The 24,196-nt window shown below is 34.6% G+C and overlaps 1 pseudogene; it reads left to right on the forward strand.

The window, feature by feature from the left end:
• The first annotated feature begins 20,208 nt into the window (after positions 1–20,208).
• LOC100618052 (trafficking kinesin-binding protein 1-like) lies at positions 20,209–22,099 on the forward strand (annotated as a pseudogene).
• The last annotated feature ends 2,097 nt before the right edge of the window (positions 22,100–24,196 follow it).

Genomic DNA, 24,196 nt, shown 5'->3' on the forward strand with positions numbered 1-24,196 from the left:
CCTCCCACTCCAATATAAAATCTATCTCTAAGTCCTATTGATTTTTGCCTTTTTTAACATCTCTGACATGGGACCCCCATTTCTCCTATAATTTTAGTACTACCTCAATACAGAATTTCATTGCCTTAAATGTGAATTCAAACAAAAGCCTTCTTTTTTATTTCCCCTGCCTTGTCTCTTCCCACCTTTCCCCATCCTTTAACCAACTATCAAATCAATCTTCCTAAAGCACAGACTCTACTATTTCACCCTTTACTCAATAAGTTTTGGGTGGCAGCTGGGTAGCTCAGTGGATTGAGAGCCAGGCCTAGAGAAGGGAGGTCCTGGGTTCAAATTTGACCTCAGATACTTCCCAGCTTTTTGACCCTGGGCAAGTTACTTGATGCCCATTGCCTAGCCCTTACCACTCTTCTGCCTTGGAGCCAATATACAGTATTGACTTCAAGATGGAAGGAAAGGGTTTAAAAAAATAAGTATTGGGGATTTATGATCTCTAGGATCAACTAAGTAATTCTCTGTTTGGCAAATTCTCTTGCAACCTAATCTCCACCTGTCTTTACATTTTTCTTATACCTTACTCAACACCATGAATTCAATTCAGTGACATTGTTCCTCACATTCTTTGCCATGTGAGTCTCTATGACTAGTAACTAGATTATTATTTTATGACTAGCCTGCTCTCTCTCTCATTTCTGCCTTCTATCTTCCTTCAAGTACTAGGTAAAAGTCCATTTTCTATGATGAAGTTTTCTTAATGCCCCTTAATTCTAATGTCTGCCCTCATTGGATTATCTCTGAATTATACTACATATGTCTTGTATATGTATATAGACTCTTTACTCCTTAAGGACAAAGGCTGCCTTTTGCCTTTCTTTGCATTCCTAGAACTTACTACATTTCTTCACACAGAGTAAGTTCTTTAATGTTTGTTTATTCACTGACCTAATATAGGCAATATACTAGTGATGAGAAATGCAAAGATGAAAAATGATATGGTCCTTCTTCTAAAGGTCATTAAAATCTAATGGCTAAAGTGTCACAAAATGGTAATAGGGCATAGTAGCTTTTCTCTCTTTCTAGTTGATATTCTTTTATTCTTTTTGATAATAATGAAGATATTTTTAATATGTCAAACAAATATAATAGTTTGTCTTTGTTTACACTAACCCTTAAAGGAGAAACCTAAACTTTTTAACATCAGAGTAGTTAGTTTTATTTTTGGCCATTGTTTTCAGTATTTCAGTAGGTAACATCCTTTATGGAATATTTTCCTTATTTTTGTTGTATTTTAGCTGATTTAGAACTAAAAAGGGAATTATAATTACTTGCATTTTTCTACCCTCACCTGGAAAATCTGTTCCATTGATGATATTTCACTCCTGATTTTCCTTAAGAGCATTGTGGAAAGAGAGTGCATTCCATTGTTCTCAGTTAAATCCTCTCCCCTTGACATTAAAGGAACTTATTTATCTCACTGTGGTGCAATCACACCTTTCATTGTCTTCCTCCTTCCTTCCTTCCTTCCTTCCTTCATTTATAAATCTTGAATTATGTGATATATAGTAAAAAGTAAATACCTAGAGTTTAATAACAAGAAATACATGTTTGTGGAAAGAGTATTTGTGAAAATGGGGAGAAGTTATAGGAAATAATTACTTAAGAAATTACCTGGGTTAGAGTTAGAAGAAAATCTGTTCAAGTGCTGCCACTGACAATTAACAAAAAATGGTGATTCTCACCATTTAGTTACCCAGAGCAAGTCACTTTTAAGCCTTGCTAACCCCCCAAAATTCAGGTTATGACATCTTTATTTGTAGATCAATATATCTAGATAGATGGAGGAAGTGAAAATATTGGGATCTCTTGTACTGATGAAATTATAATTGAAAAAAATCAATATTAGAAAATTACTGCTTTATTTCCTCTAGTTAATTTCTGATATTCTAATTAAGACTAATTTAAACTCTTTAGCATGTCACAAATACAATAAGTTTGAAGAATTATATATTCCTGATTAATTAGGAGTGCTTTGGTTTTTCACATACACTTTTTTTTAGGACTTAAGATTCTATAGTCACTTAGTCACTATAGTCACATTTATATACATACATTCGCCATTATGTATAGTATATTATTATATTCTATTACCTTATAGTAGACAATGATACTATATATTGCAGCTTTTAATTATATATTATCTATCTATCTATATCTATCTATCTCTCTCTATATATATATATACATATATATATATATATATCAATGGTGGATGAGCTCTTGCAAAGTCCTTTTTTTGCAGAAAAAAAAAACCTTCCTAGAATCTAAGAATTTTGAATGAGGAGACTTAGATCAGTCCATAAAGATGAGTGTTCTAATAGTTAATGATGAACAGAGAAGCAATTCATTTTCTCAGTAGCTCATTTTAGGGTTTAATAGTCCTTGCTACTGGAATATCTTCTTTTAGAGAACTGAAATCACTTCTGGAGATTAAACAATTTTACTTCATTGTCTTCAGTGAAGTGTAAGAATAGATAAAGCAATCATTAAACAGTTCCTTAGTCATCTTTTCTCTAGGCTCAATGAATCTGGAATTCTTTTTTTAGTTCTCATAGAACTTTTTGGCCCATATCATCTGCATTTTTTTGTACAAGGACAATTGCCAATATGGCAAAGAGGAGGAAGAAGTTAGGTGACTAAAGGGTTCTAAAGTGGGGGAGATAACCAAAAACTCATTGGAGTTAGAATTCAAAAGGACCTTAAATAAGGGTCACACATTCAAACATTTTAATTTCAAAGATGAGGAATCAAAAACATGATATGAAGGCTCCAATTTAACAAACTAATAAAAGGACTGGAATCTAAAATGAGTTATTGTGCCACCAAATCCAGTCCTTGCTAGAGTTTGTGTCTACCCTATTTACCTAAACAACTTACCTTACATTACATATAGTTCTCTTTTCAAATTCTTATACCATTCTTATATCATTCCCAGTGACTGTCACCCCCTCCGCCATCTATTGTGAATCTCAGACTAATATGCATTTCAGGATGGGATGGGAATGTCTTCCCATTTGAAGTCACACATTCCATGATCCAATTTTGGAACATGGTATCAAATTAATCCTTACATACTTTCTATTTCATAATTAACCTTTTATTGATGACTTTGGCTTTTTTTCTTATTTCTGGATATGAACTCCTCCTTCTACCCAAAATGTACCTTTCCTCATAATGTATAGTCAAGGAAAAACAGTGAAATCAGTGACTGGCCTAACAACAAATTCCAGATGTTTTACATTTATTCCTACCTATTTTTGAGCTAGAGTTTCAAAGGAATGTTAAATCAATCATTAGCCTTTCATTGTGTGGATCTATTGGACACTAGAAAGTAATAAGGTTAATTATGTCATTTAAAAATAATTTTCTTTCCCTTCTGGGTGAATAGGGTTATTATGAAAGGATATTGCTTATAATATATGAACTTCCTGATCGACTAGTCATCAGAGGATTTGGGCTTTTCTGTTTTGCATTTAGGGTTTAAAGTTTCAGTGGTGATCATCTCAAATGCTGACACACCTGGAGACCATGTCATAGAAAGAAAAAAAGCAAAAGATCTATAGGCCAGAACTAGAGAAAATGGAGACTTAAAGACTGCAAGACAACATTCTTCAAATATTTGAAAGATTGTCATCTGAAATTCATAAATTCTTCCTGTGAACTAAAGTGTAAAACCAGCAACAAATTGGAGGAAGAGAATTGAAGAGAGACAGATTGCAGTTCAATATACAAAAAAGCTTCTAAACAAACCAAAGGTGTCCATAATTGGAATAAACGACATATGGAGGTAATGAATTGGTTACCTTTTGCTAGACTTTCAAACAAAGATCAATAGTAATGTCTCATGTTTTAGAGAGTAAAATGATCTACAATTTCTTTTCTGAATCTGAGTTCTCATCTGCCTTTGTCAAAGTTTCCTCTTTCTTTTTTAAAATGTTATTCAATGGGATGTTTAATCACCTTCATTTTAAAATATATACTTTCCTTCTCTTCTGATCACAGAGTCATGCCATCTACCAGAGAAAAGGAAGGGAGAGAGGAGTGAAAGATAAGGTAAAGAAGGAATGAAAAGAGAAGGAAGGAGGGTTAGAAAAAAGGAAGAAAAGAGAACAAAGAGGGAAAAATAGTGAAGTAAAATTAACCAACATATCAACTAAATCTTATACACCATGTTCCACAAAGAAAGCAAGAGACAGAGACATATATAAAGGGAGACAAATATAGAAAGAGAAAGAGAGAGAGAGACTGAGAGACAAAGAGAGACAGGGACTAAAAGACACAGAAAAAGAAAGATACTTTGCTTTTCTTCTTTGAAACCAAACAATCATTATACTCGAGCAGCTTTTAGTTATTCTGGTAGAAGGATTTCCTTGCCTTTGACAGAAATGAGAAAGTTTAGAAGAGGGTGAAATTTTGTGTAGAGAAGATAATAACTTCAGTTGGGATATCTTATGTTAAAGATGGATTATGTAACCTAGTTTGAAATTTCTAATTGGGAACTGGTAATACATGACTACATCTTGGCAAAGTTACTGGGGATTTGTATGTAAAACTAGGCGTCATTTGTGTAGAAATGATATTTAAATAATGAGGTTACTAAGAAAATGTATAGGGGGTGAATTAAAATAATAATGAAAATAAAGAAGATAAAAATGAAGAAGAAAAAACAAAGAAAGAAGAAAATAAAAAAAGAACAAAAACATGAGGAAAAAGTAACCAACATTTATATAGTTTTTTCAAGGTCTGAAAAGATATTCAAAAGTATTATACCATTTCAATTTCAAAATACTTGGAAATGGATATTATTATTATCCTCATGTTACAGATTATGAAACTGAGGCAATTAAAAGTTCAATGACTTGACCAAAGCCACACAGCTAGAAAGTCTCTGAGGCTAGAAGTGAATTCAAGTCTTCCTAATTCTAAATATTTCACTCTATCCATTGTAACCCCTTGCTGCCTAGGACAAAACTACAGGGAACACTCAAAGGTAGGATATCCAATAAAGATGACAGAAGGTCCAGCAAAAAAGACCATAAAAGATCATTCTCAATGGGAGGAGAATCAGGAGAAAACCATGGTGACAAAACCCAGAAAAAACTGTGCAGGCTGAGAGTAATTGAGCAATGATGTAGTTGATTGGCTTAAAAACTGAGGAATGAGAAAAAAAAAGAACAATCAGATTTGACAATTAAGAAATCACTGGCAACTTGAGAGAGAGTAGTGTCATTTGAGTGATGAGGTCAGAAGGCAGATTACAAATGACTAAGGAGTTATTGAGAAGTGAGGAAATGGAGAACATTAATGTAGACAATCTCCCTTTCTTCCCCCAAATCTTCACTTGAAGGAGGAGACATTTTTAGTTTAAGAACAGCCACAGAAAGATATTTTATTATGCACAACAATATTTATTTTAATCTCTAACCTCAATGAAATCACCTTTTCATTAGTTCATTCAAATAGAATGTAGTTCTATTTGAGGGAATTGGGTAGGAATGGATAAATTTTTATCAGCAGGTGGGTCTCTGACCCTTCTAAATGTTTCCTACAGAATAGGACATGTGTGGTCACATTGACATTTCAGAAATCAGAAAATTGTCATGCAGCCATTACTGATTCAACAAGGCCAACCAAGTTTATAAATGTCTTTCTATGATAAATAATGGAAAACAAATTATATATCTGGTAAAGCAATAAGAATGAAAGCAACATCTCTCTGAAAAAGATACTAAATCATCACCAATAAGAAATAAAACATTACCAAAAGGCATTTTTGGGATATTAATATGAGGTGTGTATGTGTAGGTAAATGTGTAGGTAAATAAGATGAAAAAAAAAACTTTTACCAATGGCAACTGACACCTATGCTGCAGCTAATAGTTTGGAGAGTTAAGACTTTCATCCCTAAAATTAAAATAAAATTATGTTTTCCTTTTATTAAGCAAACAAAACATGAGCAATACAAAATCATGCATAGTAAATAAGAATATTTTAAAAGATTTATGATGTATTAGTGTTACATGAATTTTATTTTTATATTAGAGAAATAATATTGTCTTTTTGTATTATATTTACAATTAGTAACTAGAAAATTTTGAGTCAAATTTTGTGCCTAACATTTCAAATTCTGTGAAACTACATTTCTAAAATATCTAGTCAAAATCATACAGGAATATAAATACTCTAGGGCTAGCCCTGGGTCTTTGCTATAAATCTAGGAAAACTGCAAGTTACTATAATGCTTTGAATTTGAGGAATGATTTGTGTTCATAATTCCTGTGATGATGGTTATAAAGGTGATAATCATAGTAAAATTGTGATGTTGATGGCATTCAAAATATTAAAACAAAGCACTTTGTTCTCAGAGAATATCTAACTGTATCATACTATTGTACAAATAAAAATAATTGAAACATTTTAATTATGAAGACAAAATTGACCTTATTCAACCATAATTTACTTTTGACTGATGTGGCACTCTACACTGTAGAGACAGAATAGACTAACCATTTGCAATTTTTTTAAACCCTTCCTTCCATCTTGGAATCGATACTGTGTATTGGCTCCAAGGCAGAAGAGTGGTAAGGGCTAGGCAATGGGCGTCAAGTGACTTGTCCAGGGTCCAAAAGCTGGGAAGTGTCTGAGGCCAGATTTGAACTTAGGACCTCCCGTCTCTAGGCCTAGCTCTCAATCCACTGAGCCACCTAGCTGCCCCCACCATTTTTTAAAACCCTTACCTTCTGTCTTCGAATCAATATTGTGTATTGGTTCCAAGGCAGAAGAGTTATGAGGGCTAGGCAATGGGGGTTAATTGCCTTGCCTAGGGTCACACAGCTAGGACATGTCTGAGGCCAGATTTGAACCTAGGACTTCCCATCTCTAGACCTGATTTTCAATTCATAGAGGCACCCAGCTGCCTCCACTATTTGTAATTTAAAAAAAAAAAACACAAAGAAATTCTAGAAAATATGAGTAGTGTGATTTTATTTTTTTAATTCCATGAGCCTTAAACTAGATGTCTCACATTAAATAAAAATAATATAAATATGCTATAAATATTGAAAATAAGTCTTTAGCAGATCATTCCATAAGTTCTCTAATTTTAATTTACATAATAATTATTGTCTGAATTCATACTCCCAACTCTTCTCTATTTAGGAAAAATATAACCCATTTTGGAAGAAAAAAGGGAGGCTAATGGCTTCTATTTTCTCACAGATTTCTGCTGGATTTAGGTTTGCAAAGTTTTGGAAACTTTATTTTGTATAAGGAGTAAGTATCTTTGAGATTTTAATCAGTGACACTAAGGCAAATTAATGTTTTCTCAACCAAAACCATGTTGGTCATATTTCCTCTAAGTTGCCAGTCAATGATATATAAATATTACAAATTGCTAATAAATATTCAAGTAGAAAAATAGGCCTTATCATATTGTCTGAGGGTGGAGAGATTTCAGGGGAAATTATGTTTCACAGAAGCACTTAGAAACAATTTATACCTCAGATATAGTCAACAGTATGATGTTGCATCTGAAAAAGGCAAACAATGTTAATAAGCAATAATAGAACTCCAAGCATCAAGAATGAAGGAGTCAGGTATTTCATTTCAAGTTGCCAAAGGTCATACCCCCTTTGGGACATATGATACAGTACCAGGAACCATATTTTGAAATGGATAATGACAATAAGTCTGTGTCCAGAAGAAGGCAACAAGTTACATAAGTAAGCCATGCTTGGTAAAGGAAAATGAGAATGTTTAGCCATTAAAAGATAACATTTAGAGATCAACTAATAAGAGACAGTTCTGAATGTTTGAGGAGCTGTCATATTACAAAGGTTTGATATCTCTGTGTCTGGTCTGCCAGGGCATAATCAGACTTCAGAAAAGCCAATTTTGGATACCCTCCCAAAAGAGGAGAACTACTACTAATGTGGCTGTCCCATAGAGAGTGATAGCCCTCAATTGTTGGTGCCATACAAGCACAAAGTAGTTGAATATTTGCCAGGGATATTTTAGAGGGGATCCATTATTCACGTATTCGGTTGAACAACAACAACAAAAAGGACTTAAATAAAAGAGCACTAAGGATTTAATTTGGGTAGGCCACCAGATTGGTGATGATTTCATTCCCTAATCCTTCCACTTTCCAAGCAATATTTATAGAGCAATATGGGGGTGTGCTTATAAATGTTTAGCAGTGCTTTGAAATGTATACACACATATTTTTTAAATTTAATGTATATTTTAATACTTTATTTAGTCTAGACAATTAACAAAATAATAAGTTGACACATTTGTAGAGATTGATTTCTGAGTTTAATCTTCATCCTTAAAATTTAACAATGGGCGTTCACTTGCCAGAAAGAGTTAACTCCAGTATGCCTCTGATTTTCCCCACACTTAAGTTTTGTTTTGTTTTGATTTTCCATTTTATGTATTACTTAGGGGAAAGGACACAGGAATATTGACCGATATTTTATAGATAGAAAGTCTTACTGAATTATTCCTTTGTCCCCAGCTTCCTTTTCATAACCCCAGGGTTCTTATGTGGATTATTTTTAAAACATATTCCTACCAACTACTAAAAATTGGGTTTTGGGGCAGTATAGAAGATTCACTTTGAAAATGACAACCTTAAAGGTAGGTAAGGAAAAGGAAGGGGGAAGAGTTCACAAGAAAATCCCCTGGAGTCCTCTAATGATGAGGAGTACCTTTCTATAACAGGATGCAGGTGATTTTTCCCCCTCCCATTGATTGTCCCTGTGGCCTTATTTTTAGCTAATAGCAGATAATTGCATATATTTAAATAAATTAATTAAGTAAAGATTCCACACATTTTAGATATTCTGAGTGATACAAAAATGTTTAGTACATATAGAATGAGAGGACATCCCTGTAGAATTTAAGGTAACTGGTTTCACTTTTCTGGATCATCAAGCTCCCACTCAGTTCTGTAATGTTCTGCTTCTTATATTTTTTAATGTAATCATAGATAAGTATGTTATACCAGAATATATATACATATATATATTAATTAAAATTGTCCTTGAATCTTTTCTTTGTAAATAAGAAACCTGCAAGCTATTAAGCCATTCTAAAATGCTACTTTTAGATGTCTTATAGCAATGCTTCTCCCATTGCACAGCATTTATCTCGCTTGCCAGAATTTAATCACTATGATGGAATTACAATTTGGTTTTCACTAACCATGATTTACTTAGAGTAGGTTGATTTATGCCAGCAAGAATTTGTTTAGTTAATGGAACATTTTAATTTATGACAGGAAGAAGCATAAAATTGCTTTGAGTATCTGGATTGTATTACTATTGACTGGCACTCATGATGGGGAATCAGAAGAAAAGTGACAGATAAAAACATTTTATTTGAGCCATATCTGTGACTAGTAGAGTGGAGATTTTGGACTAAAAATATTCAGGCTTTTTACTCTACAGTTCCTGCTGCCTCCTCTCCCCAGTTCTTGACTAGATAATGTAGTTCTCAGTGACATATGGTTCTGTCTGTGAAGCCTTTTCAGTTAGGCCTCTTGGGGAGAAAGTGAGATGTTTCATACTATAATGTCATCAGTATGCTACTGGCTCTCAGCTTTAGGTCCCCTTTTATGTGGCCCAGATGGTATGGTTCCCTTACTCTTCAAGCATCTGCCAGAGATAAGGAAATAGTTTAAAAGAATCTAGCTGAGACTCTATCCAGATGAGATGGCAATGGTGTGAATGGGTCAGAAATCCTTGATGTTAGAACTATTTATGTACCATTAGTAAAGTGGCTTAACCTTTGTCATTCAGGTAAACCAACTTTTTTTGTAACATCCTTACCCACACATATTCATTTTTGTACAGCAGTTGGATTATCTTTTCCTCTAAATATTTAGAGCACATAGTCAATGGCTTTTCTCTAGTGAATGATATGATACTCTCTATGACCTTAAAGGCTCCTTCCTTTACTACTACATGAAGTGGTATGGATAATGCTGCTCAAAGGTTCCCAACTGAATTGTCAAAAGATTTAACAGCACATTCTGAAATTCATATAATACATGAAAGGTTAAAACCCCATATTTCACATACAAATTAAATTCCTATTATTTCTGATTGAAGTTGTCAGTCTTTACCACATCCCCACATACATCCTGCTTAGTATCCTTTCCAGAGGGGCCCTAATGCTTCCAGGGGAAAAAAAATTTACCTGGCCTTAAGACCTCCCAATTTTATACCCTTCCAGCCTAATTGCATCGTATTCCCTTTTATATAGGCTCTATACTCCTGAAAAGCCAGCTTTGTCATGTTTCTCCATCTCATCTTGCCCCTTTTCTCCCTCTATGAACCTTAATCCCCATCTCTATGTCTTTATTAAATTTATTTTTTATTTTTTTTAAACTTTTACCATCTCTCTCAGAATTGAAGCATTGGTTCCAAGGCAGACAGTTGTAAGGGCTAGGTGATTGGTGTTAAGGGACTTGCCCAGGGTCACACAGGTGGGAAGTTCATATAGTTGTTCCTCATCTCTACTTCTTACACCTTATCAATCAACATAGCAGACTGTGATTTTTTTCTTTGCATTTCTAAGACCTAACATGATGCTTTCCACATAGTAAACATTTAAAAATAATGTTGACTTTAATTGACTCATCTATTTCAATAATTATTCATTGAACTAGTATTATTACTATTTTTAGACTAAAGAAAATACAATAAAATGATTTAAGCTGTTAAGGCCTTAGAATTTAACTCAGAGAGAAGGCATAGGCAAATAACTATGAGTTAGAATATGGTTTCTTTTCCCACCATACTTGTGATTCATTAGCAGTAGGAGTTTCTTAAAAGGGAACTCCCTCTGACAAAGGAAATTAGTAAGTCTGAAATTTTTATTTTAATAGAATTTGCTTTTTATTTTTAATTTAATTTAATAGAATTTCTTGGGGGAACTAAGATGTCTTATCTAGCATTTATCAAAAAAAGGGGGCACTTAAACACATGCTGAAATGACAAAATGTCTCCTTATCTCCCCTAAGATCTCATATAAAATCCTATGACAAAGTCCATCATAACTTGTCCCCCAAGTACCTTGCTGATCTTCTCAAATAGTTTGCCCAACTTAACATCACCCCCCCCCAAAATAGTACTCTATAATTCACTTATATTGCATTCCTTGTTATTCCTCAAACAAGACACTCCTTCTGATTGGATACTTTACAGTCTGTCCCCAGTCCTGGAATACTTTTCCTCCTTATGTCAACCTCTTGGCTTCCTTCAAGTTCTAGGTAAAATATAACCTTCTACACACAGCCTTTTGTAATCCCCTTTAATTCTAGTGCCTTCCCTCTCTTATTATCTCCAATTAATTCCACATAAAGCTCTTGGTACATAACTTTTTGTCTACTGTAAACTTCTGGAGATCAGGGACTGTCCTTTGGTTTCCAATCCTCAGTGTTCAGCATAGTATCTAGAACACAGTAGGTTTTTAACAAATTTTTATTGACTTATTTACTATCTACTTCACTGGACACAATGTAAGTAATATAAAGAAACATAGGATAAGTGGAATGAGTTTAGAGAAGGGAGAAAAATACTTCAGCTTGGTAGGATCACAGAAGGTTTTATGGAGAAGGTGACATGCACAAACCTAGCAAAAATTAATTGATGACTTGATACTTGACATATTCAGTCAAACAAAGATGACAAATCAAACACAGAGATGTTTACTTTAAAAACAACACTATAGTTATTTTAGTGATATGGGTTCAAATATAGGATTTGGGGTTTCAATGGGATTGTTGAAAGTGTGAAATTTAAGCTATTATCACTATAAAAATCCCATCTGTAACATAGAGTATTTGAAAAGTGACCATCAGGCAAATATACAACTAGACAGATAGGAAATCCATTCTATATTTTCTTTTATTCTTTTATAGCTCAGATTGTTAAGGCGTTTAAATTTAAACATTGATTTTAAATTTGTAACTTCCAATCATTGTTCCTAGTTCTTCTGGAGGGAAGAAAGCAAAGACAAATTCCTGTTCCATGACACAGAATCAGATACTTGAAGCCTCTTTTGATGTCCCTTTTAAGACTTCTTAAGACTTTTATTCTTTAAGCTTTATTTCCTTCACAAGATCCTTATATAGCATGAGGGCTTTCACCATTCTGATTGACCTAATATGAGCACTCTCCCATTTGTTAATATCTTAATAAAATGTGGTGCCTAGAAATGCATGTTTTATTCCAGATTTGGGTGGATTGCAATGACCAGGGAAGAGTATAAATGAAGTGTCACCTACTATCTCCTACATATTATGCCTTCTTAATGTAGCCTGATATCCAATCTAATCCAAACCAATACAAGTTTGTTGAGTCTAGTTGGGTTATTTTTCCCCTATAAAAATGATGTCATGGGAATAGTTTGGTACTTCACTCTTCAGCCTTTCAATAAGAGGGAGAGGAGGCTGAGGGAGATGATGTAAGTCATTGTGATGAGAATGGAGATGATCTTAACCTGGAATACATTTCTTGTTCCATGGAGTTGAAGCCAGGCAGGGTAACAGATGCAGAATGAAATCATTTTTGCAAGTTTCCTAGCAACAAGGAAAACATGAAAGTGTTCACCCACCCAAACAAAGGAGAAGCAGACCCTCAGAGGTTTTTTTTTTTGCATAATACATGTTTTTTTATAATTTTCCAGGTTAAATATAGATACAATTTTAATAATAGCTTTTTTCTTACATTTTAAAATTCATCTTTTCTCCATCCCTTCCAGCTCTCCCTCTTCCTCAAGACAGCAGGTAATATGGTATATGTTGTACAAGTGGTATCATGTAATAGATAAGTTCATGTTCATAGTTTTGTGAAAGACATATTTCTTATAAAGAGAAAAATTTATGAAGGAAATGAAGAATAGTATATTTTGATTTGCATTCAGATTCCATCACTTCCTTCTTTAGTGGTAGATTTATGTCATGATTTCCTTGGGATTGTCCTAGATTCTTGCATTGATTAAGGTCAGGCCATTCATAGATGAACATCATACTTTATTGCTGATATTGTGCACAATGTTCTGTGGTTATTCTCACTTCACTTTAAATCAATTCATGTAAATATTTCCAGATTTTTTGTAAGCACCTTCTTTGTTATTTCTTAAAGCACAATAATATTCCATTATAATCATGTACCACAACTTATTCAGCCATTCTCCAATTGGATATCCTTTTAGTATCCAATTCTTTGCCCACAAAAAGTGCTAGTATTTGTGTGTATGTGTGTGTATGTGTGTGTGTGTAAATAGATACTTTCTTTGATTCCTTTGAAATAAAGATCTTGTAATGAGTGGTCTTTCTGGATCAAAGATGTGATGACACTTTGGTTGTGGTTCCAAATTACTTTCTGGAATGGTTATATCAGTTCAGAGCTCGCCTGGCAGTGTATTTTCTCAAATTTTCTCAATTTTCTCAAATGCCCTCCAACATTGATCATTTTTCTTTATGGTCATGTTAGTCAATATGATAGATATGAGGTGGTCTCTCAGGACTGTTTTAACTTGCATTGCCCAAATCAATAGTGACCCAGTATTTTTTATATAACTAAAGATAATGTGAGTATCTTCTAATGGGAGTAATATGATTTCCTTCTTTCCATAGAGCTTCCATGGATGAAGAAAATCCTTCTTGTCCTTCTGGGTCAAGGCATATTGGAAGGCTATTTCCCCTGATCTTTATTTGGATTTGTAACTGCAGAAAGTATCATTTTCATGGCAACCATAATTTTTCTGGTGCTATTTGCCATCTCTCTTTACACTGAGAGATTCAATGTAAATTCCTAAGATTTTTCATTACCTGTCATTTTGAACATTTGTTCATTGAACACTTGAACATAAAAAACATTTGTCATGTTTTTTAGATCTGGGATATAGTACTTTCAAAAGCATGTCTGTGGAAGCAGGGAAGGGGTGAGGAGATTCTTCAAGTGACTGTAACATTGTTAATTAAAATTTCTTTTATTTTTGCTTTGTTTCTGTATTACCTTTTTACTTATATTTTCATATTTTGACACTGTATATGTCAGGCTTCTTGGATCCTGGAGGTCATGACCAAATAGTAATGTCCCTAAAATAATTTAACTGGAAACATATAGAAAAGGTTATCATCAAGACTTTATCACCAAGAGTTGAAATATGTTTAAAACAGTATCCTAATCAACAGTCCCTTGAACATTATCTTAGTTTTGCCTTACAAGATATTGAAACCATCATCAGGAGTTGATAGGCTCAGGGGATTCAAACTCAGGCGATACACATTCTTTCCTGGCTGCTTGTATAGAAAGAGAAAGAGAGTGCTCCAGGCATTCTCTGATCTCTGGCAGAACATGAGGGCCAATGAAGGCAAGGGAGCTATGCTCAACTGAATCAACTCAAAGTATATATATGGTCTTTTCCTTTAGAATGTTCTTCTACAGATGTGGCTGAGTAAATTTCATATTGTTTACTATTGAGCAGACACTCAGTGTCTCATTTGATAAAAATACCAAACAAACTGCCAGAGGACTAACTTGAATCAGACTTACTTATAGACAAAAGAAAGGCAATAGGGAGTGTACAGTCTTCGGGAGTGAAAAGATTATTGAGAATCATGTTTACAGGAACTGTAGTCAGAGCAATGAGTAAAAACTATACAAATGGCAAAAAAAAATTAAAATAAAGAAAAACAGCTGCTAAATAAGCAAAAATGTCATCAAAGAATACTTGGCAAAAATAGTTTAAGTGAGGTGAAGTTATTAAAATAGATTTTGCAATATCCCTCTGAAATTGTGACAAAGCATTTCTAAAGGCCACAAAATCATTTTTTTAATTTTATTTGGTCAATTTCAAACATTATTCCTTGGTTACAAAAATCATATTCTATTCCACCCTCCACACCCCCCAACCTTCCTGTAGTCAACACACAATTCCACTGGGTATTACATGTGTCCTTAATCAGAACCTATTTCCATACTATTGATGTTTGCATTAGGATGTTCCTTTAGGGTCTATATCCCCAATCAAATCCCCATAGGCCCATATAGTCAAGCAGTAGTTTTTCTTCTGTGTTTCTACACCCACAGGTTTTCCTCTGAATACGGATAATGTTCTTTTTCATAGATCCCTCCGGGTAGTTCATGATCACTGTATTGCCAATCATGGAGAAGTCCATTATATTCAATTGGACCACAGTGTATCAGTCTCTGTGTACCATGTTCTCCTGGTTCTGCTCCTTTTCCTCTGAATCACTTCCTGGAGGTTGTTCCAGTTTACATGGACTTCCTCTACTTTATTATTCATTTGAGCACAATAGTATTCCATCAACAACATATACTACAATTTGTTCAGCCATTCCCCAATTGAAGGGCATTCCCTCATTTTTCAATTTTTTCCCACCACTAAGACTGTAGCTATGAATATTCTTGTATAAGTATTTTTCCTTACTATTTCGTTGGAGTACAAACCCAACAGTACTATGGCTGTATCAAACGGCAGACAGTATTTTATCGCCCTTTGGGCATAGTTCCAAATTGCCCTCCAGAATGGTTGGATCAATTCACAACTCCACCAGCAATGCATTAATGTGCCAACTTTCCCATATCTCCTCAAGCATTCATTACTTTCCATTGCTGTCAAGTTAGCCAATCTGCTAGGTGTGTGGTGATGCCTCAGAGTTGTTCTGATTTGCATCTCTGTGATTATAAGAGATTTAGAACACTTTTTCATGTGCTTATTAATTGTTTGGATTTTTTTGAATGAAAATTGCCTATTCATGTCCCTTTCCCATTTATCAATTGGAAAATAGCTTGATTTTTTTTGTACAATTGATTTAGATCTTGGTAATTTGAGTAATTAGACATTTGTCAGAGGTTTTTCTTAGGAAGATTGTTTCTCAATTTGTTACTTCCCTTCTAATTGTGGTTACATTGGGTTTTTTGTACAAAAAATTTAATTTGATGGAATCAAAATTATTTATTTCACATTTTGTGACTTTTTCTAAGTCTTTCTTGGTTTTAAAATCTTTTCTTTGCCAAAGTTCTGACATGTATACTATTCTGTGTTCACATAATTTACTTATAATTTCTTTCTTTATGTTCAAATCATTCACCCATTCTAAGTTTATCTTGGTATAGGGTGTGAGGAGTTGATCCAAATCTAATCTCTCCCACACTGTCTTCAAATTTTCCCAGCAGTTTTTATCAAATATTGAATTTTGGTCCCAAAAGCTAGGATCTTTGGGCTTGTTGTAGACTGTCTTGCTGAGGTCACATATCCCAAGTCTATTCCATTGATCCTCCTTTTTGTCTCTTAGCCAGTACCATATTGTTTGGATGACCACTGCTTTATAGTATAGTTTGAGATCTGGGACTGCACTTTACTTAAATTTTTTTCATTATTTCCTGGATATCCTTGATCTTTTGTTCATCCAAATGAACTTTGTTAAAAGTTTTTTCTAATTAAGTAAAAATGTTTTTTTTGATACCACAAAATCTTTTAAAATGGTACTTTTAAAATTAAGTGAAAATAATTTCATTGAAGAAAATGACAATGATGAGACATCCTTTCAAACCTTATAGGATGCAACCAAATAAGTACTCAGAGGAAAATTCATATCCCTGAGTGAATGTATTAACAAATTAGGAAGGGAAGTGATCAATGAATTGGACATGCAAATCAAAAAAACTTGAAAGCAAACAAATTAAAAACCCCCAGAAGAAAACCAAATTAGTAATGCAAAAAATTAAGGGAGAAATTATTGAAAGGGATAGAACTATTGAACTCATAAGTAAGACTAGAAGCTGGTATTTTGAAAAAACAAACAAAATAGACAAAGTACTGGTCAATCTAATTTAAAAAAGGAAAGAAGAAAAGCAAATTAACAGTATCATAGATGAAAAGGGGGACCTTATCTCCAATGAAAAGGAAATTAAGGTAATCATTAAAAACTTCTTTGCCCAATTATATCACAATAAATATGCCAATCTAGGCAATATGGGTGAATATTTACAAAAATACAAATTGCCAAGACTAACAGAAGAAAAAAATAGAATTCTTAAATATTCCCATATCAGATAAATGAAATCCAACAGACCATCAAAAAACTCCCTAAGAAAAAAATTCCCAGGACATGATGTATTCACAAGTGAATTCTACCAAACATTCAAAGAACAGCTAATCCCAATACTATACAAACTATTGACATAATAAGCAAAGAGGGAGTGCTACCAAATTCCTTTTATGACACAAATATGGTACTGATTCCAAAACCAGGCAGGTCAAAAATGGAGAAAAAAAATACAGAACAATCTCCCTAATGAACATAGATTCAAAAAATTTAAACATGATACTAGCAAAAAGACTCCAGCAAGTGATCAGGAGGGTCATTCACTATGATCAAGTAGGATTCATGCCAGGAATGCAAAGATGCTTCAATTTTAGGAAAACCATCCACATAATTGACCATATAAACAAGCAAACCAACAAAAACCACCTGATTATCTCAATAGATACAGAAAAAGCCTTTGTTAAAATACAACACCTATTCCTATTAAAAAACACTAGAAAGTATAGGAATAGATGGGTATTTCCTAAAAATAATAAAAAGTATATATCTCAAACCATCAGAAAACATCATCTGCAATGGGGATAAACTAGATGCATTCCCAATAAGATCAGGAGTGAAACAAGGATGCCCATTATCACCTCTATTATTCAACATTGTACTAGAAACACTAGCAGTAGCAATTAGAGAAGAAAAAGAAATCAAAGGTATTAAAATTGGCAATGAGGAGACCAAGCTATCACTCTTTCCAGATGACATTATAGTCTACTTAAAGAATCCTAGAGAATCAACCAAAAAGCTAGTGGAAATAATCAACAACTTTAGCAAAGTTGCAGGATACAAAATAAACCCACATAAGTCATCAGCATTTCTATATATTTCCAACACAGCTCAGCAGCAAGAACTAGAAAGAGAAATCCCATTCAAAATCACCTTAGACAAAATAAAATACTTAGGAATCTATCAGTGAGACAAAGACAGGAACTATAAACACAACTACAAAATACTCTCCCCAGAACTAAAACTAGACTTGAGCAATTGGAAACACATTAACAGCTCATGGGTAGGATGCGCTAATATAATAAAAATCACCATTCTACCCAAACTTATCTATCTATTTGGTTCCATACCCATTGAACTTCCAATTTTTTTTTTTACTGAATTAGAAAAAAACAGAAAAAAGTTCATTTGGAAGAACAAAGGATCAAGGATATCCAGGGAAATAATGGGAAAAAAGCACAAAGAAAGGTGACCTTGCAGTCCCAGATCTCAAATTATTTTATAAAGCAGTGGTCATCAAAACAATTTGTTACTGGCTAAGAGACAGAAAGCAAGATCAATGGAATAGTCTTGGGGTAAGTGACCTTAGCAATACAGTCTATGACAAACCCAAACACCCCAGATTTTGGGACAAAAATCTATTATTTGATAAAAACTGCTGGGAAAATGGAAGACTGTGGGAAAGATTAGGTTTGGATCAACATCTCACACCCTACACCAAGATGAACTCAGAATGGGTGAATGACTTTAACATAAAAAAGAAACCATAAGTAAATTATGTGAACACAGAATAGTATACATGTCAGACCTTTGGGAAGAGAAAGATTTTAAAACCAATCAAGACTTAGAAAGAGTCACAAAATGTAAAATAAATAATTTTGATTACATCAAATTAAAAAGTTTTTGTACAAACAAAACCAATGTAACCAAAATTAGAAGGGAAGCAACAAATTGGGAAACAATCTTCATAAGAAAAACCTCTGACAAAGGTATTACTCAAATTTATAAAGAGCTAAATCAGTTGTACAAAATATCAAGCCATTCTCCAATTGATAAATGGGCAAAGGACGTGAATAGGCAGTTTTCAGCTAAAGATACCCAAACTATTAATAAGCACATGAAAAAGTGTTCTAAATCTCTTATAATCAGAGAGATGCAAATAAAAACAACTCTGAGGTATCACCTCACAGCTAGCAAATTGGCTAAAATGACAGCAAAGGAAAGTAATGAATGCTGGAGGGGATGTGGCAAAATTAGGACATTAATGCATTGCTGGTGGAGTTGTGAATTGATCCAACCATTCGGGAGGGCAATTTGGAACTATGTCCAAAGGGTGATAAAAGACTGACTGCTCTTTGACCCAGCCATAGCACTGCTGGGTTTGTATCCCAAAGAGATAATAAGGAAAAAGACATGTACAAGAATATTCATAGCTGTGCTCTTTATGGTGACAAAAAATTGGAAAATGAGGGATTGCCCTTCAATTGGGGAAAGGCTGAACAAATTGTAGTATATGTTGGTGATAGAATACTATTGTGCTAAAAGGAATAAAAAAATGGAAGAATTTCATGGAGGCTGGAGCAACCTCCAGGAAGTGATGCAGAGGAAAAGAAGCAGAACCAGGAGAACATTGTACACAGAGACTGATACACTGTGGTACAATCAAACATAATGGACTTCTCCTGTAGTGTCAATGCAATGTCCCTGAACAATCTGCAGGGATCAAGGAGAAAAAACACTACCCATAAGCAGAGGACAAATGGTGGGAGTAAAAACACTGAGGAAAGGCAACAGCTTGATTACAGGGTTGGAGGGGATATGATTGAGGAGAGACTCTAAATGAACACTCTAATGTAAATACCAATAACATGGATATGATTTCAGATCAAGGACACATGTGATACTCAGAGGAATCATGCATTGCCAATGGTAGGGGTGGTGGCAGCGGGGGTGGGGGGGAGAAAATTATTTGTTTCTAATGAATAATATTTGAAAATGACCAAATAATGTTTAAAAGGGGAAAAATTTAAGTGAAAATCAAAGAAATAAAAGCAAAATTATTAATAACCAATAATCAGCAAATAGCATCATGAGCAAATAAGGAATTTCAATAAAAATCAATTATATGGTGAAATTTAATGCCAAAATTGGAATTTAAAGATGCAGAGGCAGAAGAAATATTCATTCAACAAAGTGAAACTGAAAAGACTTATTAGAGATCAATAGAGAAAGAATGATGAACTTGAAAATAAGGAAAGGATTATGGATCTTATAATAAGAGAGTGGGCTAGATGACTAAAACTTACAATGAAAACAATACTGTGATACATCTTCTTAAGGAGAGAGAGATTTCGAATTAGCTGCTATAAAATACAATCTCATTAAGCAACTCCACTTTATATTCACTATTTTATGTCTCCAGGATCTTGGAATGTTTTCAGGCAATATGAGATCTCATATGGCTTTGAAACTGCAGTAAGACCTGAAATTTCTACCATGTACAGAAAAGAAATGACAATATTCTTCCTAAGATAAGGGGAAAAACTGACCTTCTTGAAGAAGGAAATATTATAAAATACAGAAAACTTTGTTTGCAACCCCCACCCCAGAAATTACATTCAGATACAAGGAAATGATAGCTATATGTCTATGGAAAAGACTTATATGACACAAACTGGGAGACTATATATACTTGTAATTTCCTCATCTCTTCCTCTTTATACGACTTTGGACAGGTCTTAGACCCTGATACTATAATTTACTAATAAACATCAGTTTGGCTCATTTTCTTTTTACATTGGTCAAATTGGCTAATTGTTGAAAAATAACAAAATTTTAATTGAGAGGAATGAGCTGCTTGAAGAACAAATAGAGGTGAAGAGGTGTCTCAATTGTGTCACAAATGGTCTCTAAAGGGATGAATTGCTTCAGTTCTATGCCAGTACTGTTGAAGAGAGTGAACCCAAGCTTATCTGTGCAACCCCATTGGAATGGAATTAATCTTCATTTTCTATCCAGCATTATTTTCATCTGGATTCTCTTCAGAAGAAACTAAAAGGCCCTGAAGAAGAGCATTTCATACTTAGATCAAAAGCCTAGTCTGAAATAATCCCAATGAAAGGAGCTTATTAATGACTGCATCAAAGAGCTGAGGGATGCTAATGTCTGGTTCACCAGGATCTCAGAAGACTTGTCCAATAAAACAGAAGACATTAACAAGAATAGATCACTCGTCTTCTCTATAAAATAGTTGATCTGCAAAAGATGGCCAAGGCTTGTGCTGAAGGAAATGAGGAGCTCTTGTATTGCTAATGATGCCCAGAGAGAACTGATAGTGGATTTGTGAAAGCTAGAGGAGATGTATACAGAGTGCATTGAAATGTATCATGAGGTTCAGGAAGAGCTGAAAAATCTCTACAACAAATCCATGTCAAATATCATTTCCCAGTGAACCACTCCCTGGACCTCATTTTCATTTATTCTTTGACTGCTAAGACAGAAAGATTAATGCCAAAAGAGCTAAAGAGGGAAGAACTTGAATCTCTTGAAAATTAATCAGAAGTATGTCTTTTAGAATGAGAAGAACATCAATCAAGGAGTTAAGTAACAGTTCATGACCTTGTTTCCCATGAACATCCAAGATTCTAACAAGTCCTCAGCCATGACCTCCATCATCTCCAGCTGTGTCAGCACAAGAAGGTCCAAACTTGGGGGTGTGATGGGGATTGACATCGCAATATCATGATAGGCAATAAGACCAACACCATATTCCTAGAAATGTATCATGTGAAATAAAGATAAGAATAAGGAGCCAGAGACTCCAGGGACTCGTGGCTCCTGTGACCTAGAAATAGTACTTTGGTGACTCACTTCCAGGGAGAATTACCTTTAGAAATGAAGGTTCTTTGTGGAAGAGCAGGAGAGGAAATGACAGAATTTTCAGGGAAGGGTGAGCTTCACAGTGATCCCTTACTCCATCTGAGAGCATCATGTCCCTTGACACCAAATCAAAATTTTCAGGGTTCACCAGACTTTCTGGCATATCATTCAGCAGCCACTCATATATACCTGCTGGAGAAACTTCAGGTTGTAAAACCCTTAGATGATTCTGCTGTATTTCATTGCTGGCAAAAGTTGGCCAACTTTCACATTGGGGAAATCTTGGACCTCCAGTGAACTATTGTCATCAAGAGTTTCCAGAACCTGGACATTGAAATATTTTGCTTTAAAGATTCTGAAGTTTAGATAGATGACATTTCTTATAAGGACCTTTGTTCCTTCATGCCTCTTTAGCAATTCAAAGACCTCAGATGAGAGGTCAGAAGTACAAATGGCTTTTTCAGACTACAAGAATTACTTAAGCCAGTCTCAGTAGTTCACAGAGGAGATTATAGAGCCAAAGGTAGATGATGATAATGAGGAAGAGAAGGGTCTGCATATCATCCTGGAAATCATTTGTCACAGACCAGTTCCAATTTTACATTTACCACATACCACATTCTGAACCTCTCTGATGAACTCACAGGGGTCACACAAAGCCTTCATTCTGCACCAACTCTAGCTTATGAAAATGTTAGCAACTTGAAGTCCATATCAATGGGTATGCCATTCACTCTCTGGCAACTGAGCCTTGCTGTGTCTCTCACCATCCTACAGGAATTCAACAATCATAATGAGCACACCTCTCAGGTTGGTGTGGCTGCTGAAGAAGAGGGGCATTTTAGCAGCTGTGTACAATTCCCAGAGCTAGGACCAGGCCAGCAACGGCACCTTTTTGAGCTGATACTCCCTTAAAATGCCTTAATCTCTCAAACCTTCCAAATTCACCTCTGTAGAAACCTCTGTCTCCTCTGCCATCTATCGACTTCAAATGTACCAGTACCCTTATAATATTTTTTTTGTATTCAGAGCCATCCAGTTCCATCCTGAAAGAAGCAAAGGAGAAAAAATATTAGGAATAGTGAGAAGTAGACTAAGATGTCTGTCTCCAACCTCATTCTTATGGGCAAAGGCAAGTGGTTTAAACTCAGCACATGCCCATGTCCCCATTTTTACAGAAGACCAGGAACTTCTTTTTGGGTTCTAGAGTATAATGAGGGTCTGCCCCTTCACTTATCTGTTATTGCAAGTGCCATTGATGGCCTTCAGAGGAACTCTGGAATTCAAAGAAATTATAGCTTCCTCACTATGCTGGGGTCCAAATTACAGATTAAAGTCCCTTTTACTCTTACTTCTGGCATCTAATTGGTGTGCAAACCTCCCAAAAAACTATGCTTACAATGAGAGGAAACTGTTTTCTATTTTTTTAGAAAACCAATATAAAATATTTTCCTTTAACCTTCCAATACTCTGAAATGAATTCTTACTTTGTCCCCCCTTCTCCATTTCTTGCTGCCTCCCTATCTCTCTCTCTCCTCTCTCTCTCTCTCTCTCTCTCTCTCTCTCTCTCTCTCTCTCTCTCTCTCTCTCTCTCTCTCTCTCTCTCTCTCTCTCTCTCTCTCTCCTTTCCAAGTTAGACAAATCAACCTTGGGCCTAATGGGAGAAGAATTTACACTTTGCATAATATTTAATATGTATCTAATTTGATTATTCTCCAAATTTCATAAGAAATTCCCCAACACTTAAATTACTATATTGTGGATTTAACTTACTGACCTTAAGTAGTTCCTCTTTTTCACTCTTTTCTTTAAAAATGTACTGCACAATCCAATTACTAGAAAGTCAGGCCCATAAATGAAAGGACTTGGGCTCAAATCAGAACTCAGAATCTTCCCAGATATGTGCCCTTGGGAAAGTCACTTAATCCCAATTGCCTAACCCTTACTAAATGTCTGTCAAAGAACTGAATCTTAGTATAGATCCTAAGAGAGAAGTTAAGGGTTTAAAAAAAAAGATTCCATCTAAACAGAGAAAAAAAAGCATGAAATAATTTAAATTTAATACCTAGTATGTGCCAGGCATTGTGCTAAGTGCTCAGGAACAAAAATAGTCAAAATATAGTCCCTACCCTCAAGGAAAACATGATTTAATGGTGGAGGCAACAAGCAAATTAAGCTAACTAAAGGATAAATAATAAAGAAAAAAGAAGACAATAGATTTAAGAGGGTTTGGGGAAAATTGCCTATAGATTATGGGCTTTTAATTGGGTCTTGGAAGAAACCACTGAATTCAAAAGCCAGAGATAATGAAAGAACATCTCAAGCATGGGAAACAACCAGAGAAAATGTCCAGAGCTATGAGATGGAGTGTCTTGTTCAAAATTCTGTGAAAAG

The sequence above is a fragment of the Monodelphis domestica genome, chromosome 7 (genome assembly GCF_027887165.1).
Source record: "Monodelphis domestica isolate mMonDom1 chromosome 7, mMonDom1.pri, whole genome shotgun sequence".
NCBI lineage: Eukaryota > Metazoa > Chordata > Mammalia > Didelphimorphia > Didelphidae > Monodelphis > Monodelphis domestica.